The sequence below is a fragment of the Anopheles merus genome, chromosome 3R (assembly GCF_017562075.2).
Source record: "Anopheles merus strain MAF chromosome 3R, AmerM5.1, whole genome shotgun sequence".
In the NCBI taxonomy this organism is placed as follows: Eukaryota; Metazoa; Arthropoda; class Insecta; order Diptera; family Culicidae; genus Anopheles; species Anopheles merus.
The window spans coordinates 22307167-22319592 of record NC_054084.1 but is presented as its reverse complement, the minus strand read 5'-3'; the positions used below and the strand labels follow the sequence as shown (position 1 = coordinate 22319592).

The 12426-nt window shown below is 48.7% G+C and overlaps 1 protein-coding gene across 3 annotated transcripts in view; it reads left to right on the top strand.

The window, feature by feature from the left end:
* The first annotated feature begins 318 nt into the window (after positions 1-318).
* Positions 319-12426, top strand: part of LOC121595857 (flocculation protein FLO11) — a 30042-nt gene continuing 17934 nt past the window's right edge. Inside the window, exons 1-2 of one of the 3 annotated variants that reach the window (XM_041920158.1) lie at positions 319-781; positions 5972-6999. The gene's annotated coding sequence lies outside the window, so the exon portion shown is untranslated. Of the gene's footprint in view, positions 870-5971; positions 7000-12426 lie in introns of all 3 variants that reach the window. The other 2 variants (XM_041920157.1, XM_041920159.1) reach the window with 2 other exon arrangements.

Here is a 12426-nt window from a genome sequence, read left to right as displayed (position 1 = left end):
GCCTGCAGTTCTTTCTCTGTACGCGGGCGTACCGGGACGATCTCTCTCTCTCTCTCTCTCTCTCTCTCTCTCTCTCTCTCTCGCTCGCTTGAGACTCTCTTGTTTCTTGCTCAAAAGTGCGCATCTTGCTGACAGAGCCATACATCCACACGGTGGTATCTCTTTCTTGCCCATCCAACTCGGGCTGCAGCTCGTACCACTACACACGCGCCCGCCCGGAGGCCCGGAGTGCGTTCGTCCGGTTATGCTGGCGGGGCAGGCATTAGCGCTCTCCGTGACCGTACAACCCCGTGCGCGCGGCGCACGATCGCAAACGATCGCGGCTGAGCGCTAGCACGGCACGGTTGGCTCCGGCATCAGCTCGTCAGTATAAATCTAACGTCTTCAGTGTCAAGGTCTCTTTCCAGCGAGGCTCTTGATCTGCGACCACACCAGCACAGACTCCGCGCTCCCGGACCCCGCAGCGGGTTTCATTTCCGACGTGCGCGCGCGTGTGTGTGTGTGTGTGTGTTTGTGAGTGTGAGTCTGGGCTCTCTGCAGGCCGGGATCTAGGAGACCGAACGGCTGAGTGCTGACCGTATTTTCGCGTCGTCCGTTGACCGAGTGCGTACCGTGGCGTAAGAAAAACGGTGCCAGCAGAGGCAGCAGCAAACAGCAGCAGCAGCACTAAGCGGAACCTTTCGGAAAAGTTCCAGTTAGGCCTAGTGTGTTTCAAAAAGAGTGTGTTCATCTTGCCGTTTTGTTGAAAGAAAAACCAAACGATCTGTTTTCTGGAGAATCTGTAAGTGATCGAGTGAAAGTACGGTCCAAACCATCCTTTCACGAACCAAGAACGACCGTTCGTAGCTGGCAAACATCCCAAATTAAACGTAAGTTCTTTCGAGAGGTCCCATCTCTCGCTCCCATCTCCAATGGGGGAATGTGGTACGTCCAGTTTTTGAAGCAGAACCCCGCGCGAGCTTGCATCATTGGCATAACTGTGAATTTGTTGATTGAGGTGAAAAATGTGTATTTGCTGGAACGCGACCGAACGCCCGAACGGAGGAAAGTGCAGCAAGGCAAGCGCGTGTGGGGTACACGCTCCCGAACACTGTGCCGTGTGATCAATGTGATGTAAAGCGAGCGAGAACAAGTTCTTCGCCGACAAGGTTTCCAGTTACGTCGGAGAAATCGCGCGACTTTCTATCCATGACCGGGGCCCTTTCTTTTGCTCCCAGCACTGGTGAATGGCACCGAAGGCAAAGAAGCGCCCGAAGACTGTGTGGCATTTGCTTGTGTGCCCTGTCCTGGATCCCGTGTGCTTTGTGTGCTGTATCAGAAGCGGCGAGATCGGAGTGTTTTAGTTCTTGTTCTTGTTTTGCTAATTAAGATCCATCCCGAAAACAGAGAGATAGTGAAGATATGCGACAAAGGCAAACAAACAGCCGAGTAAGATAATGAACGTGACTGTTCTCGGTGGGCAACATGGGCATTGCTTCCCTCTCGGTACCCTTTTCAGGGGGGATATATGTATAGTTTGTTCCACCCGAAACTCGAATTTGTTCTGTATTTGTGGATGGAATGATTCCTTTTCCTCGCATCTTCAGGCAATGCCACTAGAAACCTGTTCCTGATCGGAGCATCAATTTACGCTTCTTCTTGACTGAGCATTCCCTACTCCCAAGGGAGCAGCAAACTATTTCCTTCCCTTCCGTTTGTGAAAAGTCTCGCGTACACCGAGCCAGCCGGCAAGCCTCCGGATGACGATTCCGGGCGGGTTCATCAACAAATTAGGAAGCTTCGGATGGTGGTGGTGGATGCTTTTTTATTGATCCAACCCAATCAACGTCTCTATCCGGATGGATCGAATCGAAGCGCGGCAATTAATGTTTAACGCAGGATCACAAAATGATTCCCGAACTGTGTGTGTGCTTGGATGTGTATGTTTTTTTTTCGCTCTGTGCTTATTTCTCACAGTACAGTAGCAGCAAATGCTGATGGTGGAGAATTTAAGAGAGTCATCGTTCGAAATTGGACACACATACACACATTTTAATGGACAGTAGAGTGGATTGTTTGCACAACACAAAAAAGTGTTTCCGCTCCCTGCAGGGAGTGCGCTACGAGCATTAACCCCAAACCCGGAGTGGATCAAATTATTGGTCCCCGGTTTGCGGTCATTTCGGTGTCAGCCTGTCAGCGAGTCACGTGCAGTTGTGTGCCATTATTAATTGGTCTTCGTTAAGATGGTCACAGCAACTTGAGCAAAGATCCTGATGCTGCTACGTCTGATCGTCCACAACCTGTGTGTCCACCTTACGATCGAGTTCGAGTTACATAAACATCTTCAATCTTGACGTGGGGAAAACAACCAAACAAAAACCTGTGAAGAAGGGCCAAAGAAAACACTGTTGCAGTGCGTACAGCATTCACATCTTCAGGGAACCACACTCGTGATAGGCGGCGGACGATAGCCATTGACCTCAGGCCGGAGGGATCGATCGCGATCGCGGCTGCTCGGCAAGACGCTACACAAAACCCGTTTCCGACTGCCCTGTGCTGTTCTGGGCTGTCGGTATCATGCACTGCGCTCCATTGTTGACGCAGCCGCGCAAACCGTTTTTTCCCTCCCGAAAGAACAGGTCCCCGGTGCCCGCTGGTCTGTTGGTGTGCGGTGCGTTCGAAACCCTTTTTCTAATGCAGAAGCAACAAACCCCGACGAACAAAAGGCTTCGCTTTTAAAAGCGCGATAAGATCGGGCGCCTAGCTTAGCTGATACAAAGCGAACAAGAACGATTAGCACGCAAAAGGACTTGCTCTGTGTAGTGGCAAGACACTTTCTCCGGCCGTGCAAAACTTACAACCCGCATTTCATCCCTTGTTAGGGGGGGGAGATGGAGAGGTTGTTTGAGGCATGCATGCTGCAAAAAGAACACACGACACACGACGATTGTGAAAGTTAAGTTTGTGCGCAGCGAAACTGAAATTGAAACGCGGTCGTCGATGGCCGTGCATCTCGCTCGGCAAAGGTATCTATTAATTCTCGGGCGGGCAGGATGTGAAGTGCCTCTCCCCAAAACACGATCTCAACATCCCGCTCGTACGGTAGGGTAATGGTAAAGGGTGAGGAGACAGGACTGGAGAGGAGGGGGCCAGCAGCCCGCAGCACGAAAAACCCACACACTTGTTTACACTGCCGGTTAACCTATTTTTTAGAAAGTGGCACTCTCTCGCATTGAAGAACGGCCCGAACGGGAAGCGGTGAGGCCCCTCGAAAGGGGTGGTAAAAGAATGGGAGAGACGGTGTGTGTGTATATGTGTTCGTGTGAGAGAGAAAAAGACAGTAGAAGAGAAATGCAGGAGACAGCGATGTAGCAGCAGAAGGGAAAAAGAAAAAGGGTCTCTCGCGTGGTCATTCTTCTCACACCGCCGCCCCGTGATCGGAGGGACGGCAAACGGAGATGAAGTCTTCCCGGCAGCACACGAACACGATCACGACCATGGCCTGGATTGAAGGGCGATACGGACGGGGAAGAGCCGGGGCTTTGTCATACAAATCCGAAGGTCTTTTCGAAATGGGCCACAAGTTACCGTCCCCCCCACCCGGCTAAACGATATCCCGGGGGAGGATCAGGAATGCAGCAGTAAATGCAAACTCCAACCCGATCGATCAGTTTGTGTTGCTTTAATCCCGTTGAAGCCGAGACACTTTTCTGACAGACTTCCCGTTTCTTTGCCGTTTTTCTAGACATGAGCAAACATTTGAAAGCTCGATGGAACAGCTACGATCTGAACCAGTATTTGGAGCAAGGGATCGCAATTTATTCCTGTACTAAAGGCAACGATAAGCAGAAGTACTCCCGCATCTGAAACATGCAAGCGAGAAACCCTTGCAAACGCTGCTAAGGGATGTTTTTATCTGTTCTCTGCCCTGCACGGGACACCTGCGTGGTGATGGCGGTTCTGCATACTCCACCCGAGAGCTCATTCCACCAGCGAACTGATACGCACGCACAGAGCCATCAAATACACACACACACACACACACACACACACACACACACACACATAGCGACCCGGGGAGAAAGAAAGAAGGAAATGAGATTCCCGTATTGAGGTTATGTGAGCTTAGTCATGAGTAGCCACTACCACCATCACCGGGACGGACCATCATATGAGGTCACTACGCGGGCGCGTTCTTTTCGCGTTCGCTCGCTTTCTCCTCCGCGCTGTCGGTGTCGGTGTCACAGCGCCAATTAACCGTTTTCTAACCAGCGCCACCAATACACACCGGGCATGTGCTTCCTTTTCTTACCCCTTCTGGTTGCGTTGATCGAGCTGGCGGCGACGCCACAAGTGAACCGTTAGTGTGTGGTTGGAGGGGGGGTTGGGTTTTTTTTGGGCACTGGAGAAGTATGCTTATGCTAGTCGGTGAGCATCGGGTGAGCGACCAGTCAGCTGTGTTGGGAGTGAATGGCACTCCAGCAGCTTGCTGGAGTGGTTGCGAAATTGCACTTTTGAGCTTTCTTTGTGTTTGGTTTCAAGATGATATGAAGAAGAAATAGCACGGAAAGTGGCCATTTAGCGAACATGATAGGGAGGAGTTGAATTAAAAGTAAAGTATTTATTGAAGATTATTGCTTGATTTATTGAGTATCAAGCTATAAGCTTGCATTGAAGTGTTATTTAAAGTAGAATGACTACAAACTTTATGATTGTGCTCAAGAAGGATCATTTCATGTCTGTTTTTTTTCTTCAGAATATCTTCCTCTCTGTACAAAAAAAAAAACTCATTTCGCCACCACTTAGCGCACTAGACACGGTAATCAATGCACCACGATCCGGTAATGAGTACCTGTTCTACATTCGTTCTGGGCTCTCTCTCTCGACCATAAGCAGACGGAGGTTGAAATGCGTTCTTTCTTGCGTTTCCATCTCTTCCCAGCACATACTCCGCTAGCTAACCGTACTGACCATTAAGAGTAGATTTGGCACGAGATGGGTTCTGCTCCGAACAGAAACAGTTCCGAACACTTCTAACACTTTAGAATTGCGCCCCATTTCCATCCCCAGCCGCAGTGCGCTGAGGAGCCCGAACACACGTGCAGCCGCTCAGAATCCGGTCCAGATATCGGACAGTGCGCCATCATCGCACCAAGAATAAGCCTCCTGCCCGTACACCCGACCAGTACAGAACTTAAGATAGTCTCTTCCACCATCGCGATCTACTACAGTAAATTGATTTTCAATTAAATCCCGTTACCCGGTATAACCGTTCATTATGCTCAGTGCACACTGCCGCGTGCGTTCTTAGCCGTGTGCCGATCGTTTATAAATAAATGTTTGCTGTATTTATTTCACCACCCCATCCACGCCCTCCCCTACTGTGTGCTGTCTTACCCAGCATAACTTTGCACACCGTTGCACCGCGCTTTCGTGCCATCGTTTTGTAATTATAAATTCCAACACTTCCTAACTGCACGCGCGGGTGCGCGTATTTATGCTGAGCGGTTGTTGTTGAGGTTGTTTTCGCGCTTCACGTGCGCGTTTGAGCTAAAGTGCGTGGAATGTGTGAGTGTGTGTGCGGTGGAGGAAGTTCTTGAGTTTTACACCGTTTAACACACGCCATCCCTGGAGCTGGGACCGCTGGGACTGCTCTGAGGTGGGGGAAAATTCTTAGCAAATGCCGTGTGCGATTCGCTTGAGTAGATCTTCCTGAGTGCTAGACGTAATGGGTTAAGAAGCAAAGGAAACTACACAACAAGAAATTAGTTTCAAGTATTAGATACATTTTGAAAAGTATTCTTGTAAGTCAGAAATATTATTATAAATATGTCTACCATCTCATAAACGAGTTTTCTGCTAACATAACGATCACATACGGCAAAGATGGCAATTAGGACTGTTTTTTTTTTTTAATTTATAATTGTCCAACAAAACTGTTTTATGTATTTAAACATATAACACTTTCTTTCGTTTCTTTCTTTTCCAGATCAAACAAAATCGGCAGAAACTCGTGCCACCAGTAACGGGTCTTCCAGAACATCGCAAAGTGCATAACTGCTCCTGGGCATCTCGGCTTCGTAATCCAGAACGTCTACATTACAGTGTTGCAATCTCAACTTTAAGTGCAATTCCGTCCGTTTGTCGTGTGCGTGCTGCTCTTGTGTGTGTGTGCGTTGATGTGTACGAAGATAGTGGAATAACGCTGTGTTAGTGTGAACGTTGGAAGAGCCGGAAAACTCCGGCTAAAAGCTGGACCCAGCTAGCAGACCATCCGCGCCACGCTTCTGCGCTGAAGCCAACGATCTTCCTAGTGAGATACTAACGGTCCAGCTCGTTCGGGGCTTCTGACTCTGGAAAGGTGCTAGACAGCGCATTAGCTTGTCTTCGGGCTTTTTCCATTTAACTTCATCGGAGAGCACATTTTCCTCTAGTGTGTCGTTTGGTTTGCAGTGAAAAGAACGAAGTTTACAGTGCGTGAGTGAGTTTAGTTGCATTAAGAACAGTGTTGAGTGCGCTTAAAGTGTTTCTTAAGGTGCTGAAGCTTTAAACTGGTGCTAACGAAGCTGCTAGGATCCAGTACCAGTTCCAAAGACTGGAAAGAGATTAGTAGCATCTCCAGCCATGATGCCCTGCTAGCCGCGACACAGCAATACAGCCGCGTCCGTATGATTAGGGTTATTTGGTGAACCATCCAACCATACCTGCTCAGCCTCTTCTCAGCTCCCAGTGACGGTAGGGGAAAAAATGATGCGCATTTGATGGGAACATCGCATGATCGCGCGTAGAAGACGAACCCCGCACGAACCGCCGACCGCGTCCGCAGACTCTGCGTACGCAGACCACGGGGTTTCCGGTGTGAACTAACGGTGCAGTAGCAGCAGCAACACTTCCCCGTCAAACGCCGGCATCCAAAAGCAAACCAATCCATCATTTCTGGGACTGGGGTTGGCGTACAGAACGACTACACCGAGCGTCGAGCATAAAGGGGAAGCAAGAACGCGCAACGGCTTCAAGGTAAGGCATCATTCGGCATCGGTTCGGTTGACTAATTAATATCCCAGGTCGAGAGAGGTTCTGAGATCGAATGATCGACCTTTTTTTGCTGTTTGTATTGCCACACTGTTGCTTGTAAGATCGGTGCGAGCAAACGAACCGCTCGTCGTTAGATACAAGCTCATTAGGAGATCGATGTGAACATCGGCTGGAGTGAGCCTGAGTGAACTGGAATTTATCATTGGCGCGAACGATGGGATGCCCTCCATGTTTGCTACGTTTAGAACAAAGAACCCAGCCACCCTGCCTGCCGGAACTCCTGCAGGATGTTTGCGTTGGAGCGTGGAATCGTGATGAGCCGCCGAGCACGTTTCTGCAGACAAACGACGCTTCGGAAATGGCTCATCCTCTGTTCGCTGCCCGTGGGCTGCTAGTGCTGCCAGAACACACACACACACACACACATTTATTAGCTGGCGCAGGTGTACGCGGGAGTACTTAATTGCACGGGCGCACAAACAAGCGAGGCCATAATTACTGACCGGCCTGTTAACACCTACCCTAAGTCATTGCGTTTTGTAGCGAACGTTCTAACTTTGGTAGCAATTTGCTTCGCCTGTTTCTCTGAGCTCCGAGGCAGAGCAGCACGCAGCTGACGTCCTGCTCTCGCGCTCTTTCGCGCCGACCAGCACCGGTATCATTAAACAGTCAACTAATCAATCAACAACCGACAATCGTTCGCACTACACACACACACACAGACACCACGGGTCGACGCTCTTCCGGTGCGAAGGTGAACTTTACATAATACCGATGCGATGCTGCGATCGTGACCGTCCTTGAGCGGACCGGTGTGTTCCAACAAACAAACGACATAATGAGCCATCGTCGGCTCTGAAAGGGTAAAAGGGCACGCCGCGAGTGATGCTTGATTTGTTCCTTCCGCTTGATTTGAATTACTTTGTCACCACCCGGTGTTGATACGACTGGCCTCAGGTGAAGTCCTTCCCTTCGAGCAACAAAGATACGTATTCCCGCCCGGCTCAGATGACTCATGGACAATCCTGTCGATTCATCTTCCCTCCCTTCCCGCATTATGACATTGATTAGTCAACATCTTTTCCGGCTCGTTATGCAATTGCAAATATTCGCCCGGGTGTTTCCATTTCACACTCATCGAACCGTGATTGTCGGTGAACCTCATCACAGCGCCATTCCATTGCTCACCCCTTTGCTGTGGCTCGTTTGGTCGCCCATCAGTAGCGTTACGGGCCGCTGCACATTGGAGCACATTTCCTGCCGCTGTTGCTGCTACCGGAATTATTGGGTGGGCTTTACGTATGAGATGTTAATCGGGGGCAAAAGGGTGTGCAGAAGCCATTTACCTCGGAAGCTAATTATGATGCAAAGCCTAGGAAGCGATAAACACGATGAGAAAGTTATGCTTTCTGATCGGCTGATATGTACGTCAAGTGTCGTTGGAGATAATACAAAGCTTTGTGAATGTTCCGCAGGAGCGCATTTGTACAAGATGGATTGAATATTTGGAAGTAACTGGAATTGTGAGTGCTGGGTTGGCTTAGGAATTGTGACTGTACAGCTTAAGTATATTCTGGGAATATCCTGAGTCATCATGAATCTACCATTCTAATGTAATCTTTCAGTAGCTGCAACAAAATCAATAAGGACTTTAAATAAAGACAATAAAAGCTATTATGGCTAGTTTGTGGATACCTTATAGTAATCAGTTTGTTATGCGAATAGGCCATTTAAAGTCAGTGGTTTCTGCCAGTTTATTTAACAGCTGTTCTTGGACACTTGTCAATATTTTGATGATAACGATGTCTTCTAGAAACTAGATATCTTTGTTTGGACGTTGGACTTTGCTCCACTTTTGCAAAAACCCTGTCCCTATTCTGTGCCAAACCAGTCGAGCGAACCAAACATTTGCATCGCTCATCTTGACAACTCCTCATCACGTTGACCACCGCCATAACGTATGCAAATGTGTGTATCCACCTTCCGCTTCTCCACAACCAAATGCTGATTGATCGCATCTGACACTACCCGGACGGGACGTAGACGACCCACCCGTCATCTTCGACGTGAAGATTACGGTCCTAGCAAACGCTCGCTACACGGTGGACTCATATTTGAGGGGAAAGCAAACGGCTGCACCAGCCAATGGGGAATCGTACACGAGCGCATACATAATGACGCATTTAATGATGCGACTGTGCGGCCGGCTGCGAAACAAGGAACGTGGTCTGCCAGCCTCGCCTGCACAGCCCACACAGTGTGATGTATGTGTGTTTTTATGCTACCGGATAAAAGCATCGCCCGAAACGATCGATTGCTTCCACCATGTCAGGCAATTAGAAACTGATCATCGGGCAAATCGCACTGATCTCGTTTCAATCTCTCTCGTTGCTTGATGCTGCCGGCTGACCGGGCACATGTGTGTGTGTGTGTAATGTGTGATTCCTCATCAAGCCCCTCCTGCAATCTCCCTCATCCCATCCGGGATGAGGCTAAGTGCTGGGTGGCACACATTGGCCGCGCGTGACAGTGAGACGACGCTGCAATTACTAACCGCGTGGAACAGATTTATCTTCTCCCGGGTCCGAACCGGGATCAATCCCGCACACCAGCTTTCTTTTCTCGGGAAATAGCCCCCCACAAACACACACTCTGACCCAGACCCAGACCCAGCTCGTTAATGGCCGGATGATTCCGGAGTGGAGCAATTACTGCACGGACACAGTGGGATACTTCTCGATGCGGCATAAGCGGATTCGGGCAAGGGGACGGGATGGGCTTGCAAACCCAGGGGAGGGGGGGGAGGGACAAACAGCGCACGGCGTGGAAGGAAGATCAACTCCAATGCACTCCAATGCCGTGTCCGTCCACGGGTCCATGGGTGATCAAAAATACATCCGTTCGCGTTCGCAGTCGAATGCGATCGGAACCGGTTTGCGCTGATTGCGGTGAAATAATAAATTATCACATCGAATTAGGTCAAATTCCCGACGTCGCAGTCGCCGTCGTCGCAGCGGTGGTGTCGTGGACGTCTTTGGCGTCACCAATTCTGTTGCTCTGCTTTTGGTTGATCGTCTCCACTGCTATCGTGTCACCGTTCGATGGCTTCCTTTTTTATTTTGTGTGCTTTTTTCGGCCTGCTGCTGGAATCACCCATGCCTGAACGATGATGAAGGACAGGTTTGATAGTAATTTTGGGTTTCCTGGTGGAACGCGCGCGCATGGCTACGAGAATGAATTAAGAAAATAAAGCTTTTTTAAGAGTCGGACAACCATCTCCATGCGCGGCGCTCAGGTCGATGCCTTCGCTTTTAAGCCTTACGAATTGATAGCATTTAATTGAGGTTATCGAACTGGATTATGGGGCTGGTGAGCGTGAAAGAGCAGCATGTCAACGTGCAGGCAAAGCATGAACACTGATAACGGTTCTGTTTTGGGTAAGATAGGTTCATATGTCCACAACCTTTTTTTTTAATTAATTTGTCTATCCATCGTCTAGTTCGTGTTTGTTTGTCGTTTATCATGAACATGCCATTTAATTGTAAAACTGAAATAAAATTGATTTGGTTTTCTGTTCCCATTGTTGTATAGTTTGTAATTTAATTTAAAACCTGCTTTGCATAATTCCTTTTGATTTTCTTCTTTTATGAGCCAGGTCCAGGCATCCATCATGTCCATTTGCTTCATTTGAGTCCACTAATCAATTTAAAACTGAATTCATATATGACTCCTAATTAAAATATTTCAAACGTTTAAGAAGGTGTATGACCCAAAAATGAAAAAAAACTGCTTTGTAAAGCACTCATTGCGTGTGTGTGTGTGTGTTAAAGGTCTTGTTAAAACTGTTTCAGTTAAGGTTAAGTCTGCTTTCAGCAAATAGTGTTTTTGGATAAAAATAAGCTATCTTCAAGAGAAACTCAATTCCAAATCTAAATGAATAGTAAATAATTTTGTTCGAATAATCCTATTTTACCTCCAACGCACAGTTAATTCGCGTACTATCCTGTTTTTCTTTGCCAAACAACACAGAAGTGACGACACTTGACAGCTTGTTAACGCCTTTAATCGCTCGTAGGTAACGAACCTATCTGCCCGGACCAAGCAATCCACCATAGGGAAGTATGCGCTTCTTCCCTCCTGCTTAACTAAGAAATAAAACAACGATAGGTAGGCAGTACCCATCTCATCGGCGATTGCAACTGATTAATCTTGCCAGGGCACAATTACTACCAAGTGTTGAAAGCAATTGCGACTTCTGATTTTCCCACAAACGCTCCACCCTTTGGCACGTTCGTACCAAAGGATCCATCATACCGTCAACGTTCCGGCGATCCTTACGCCGCATAAAGTGGTATATGGCTTAAGAAAGAAGGGCAACATAACGACGCCGCGACCAATTTACGCGTGCGTTCCATCCTCCTATCACCGTCCGCCAATCGTAGTAAATTGTTCCCGTGCACTCTTCAATTCCCCGTCGTAGTGATTTCGTCTTCAGTGTGCAGTGTGGTAAAGCTCAGCTCTTGCGTTGCGAATGCAACTCGATTCGCCCGGCGAGAAGCGCGTCTTTGCGCTTCTGCGGCACTCCTTGTGGCTCAGCTTTTAGCAGCATAAGCTTAAATGTAACGTGGCCGACACTTTAAACACTGAAAACTCCAACCGAAGAGGTGAGGCGAGCACAAGCGCGGGCAAAGAACGCTGGGAGGGAAAATAAATAAAAACTCATCTCCTCTGCTCCATCCCGCAGCTGGCCCTACCGCCCATACCCTGCATGGGTCGGAAATTCTTTCCAGCTCGGTGGTCTTTCCAGCGCTCGGCTTAATTTCAAACCCCGGTCCGCGCTCCATTCGCTACACCTTTCTCGGCTGGTCTGGTGGGTTGGTTTGCTGGAACCGGTGGCTTTTAATCTAGATTTTCTGCCAGAGCTTTCTTGACGCCAACACCGGGCCGCAGGTTTCGCTCTTGCCTTGCCTGCGCTGGCTTCAAGAGCGCTACTCATTCATGGGAAGATTCGGTCGGTCGAATGCCCCGAGTGCACCATGGAGCCTCTCTCGTGCTACCTCTTGGTCACGGTGAAAAACGGGAAAATGATGAAAATACATACACACACACAAACAAACACACACACACATATTTCGGTCGTTCAACTTTGCCAACCATGTGCGAACGATGGAAGGATTTTGCGCAGCACCAGCAACAGCAGCCACGGAGTATCATACTAACAGGCGACCCTAAGCGAATTGGGCTCGCATAAACGAGTGCCCATCCAAACGATTGGATACATTGAAAAGAACAAGGAGGAAAAAGAGGCACAATGTGAGACCCAAAAAATTATTACGTCTCAAAAAAGAGTTTTTTTTGCAATTCACTCAACTCACCACTTTTCACAGAGGCAAATCCTGGAAAGCGTAC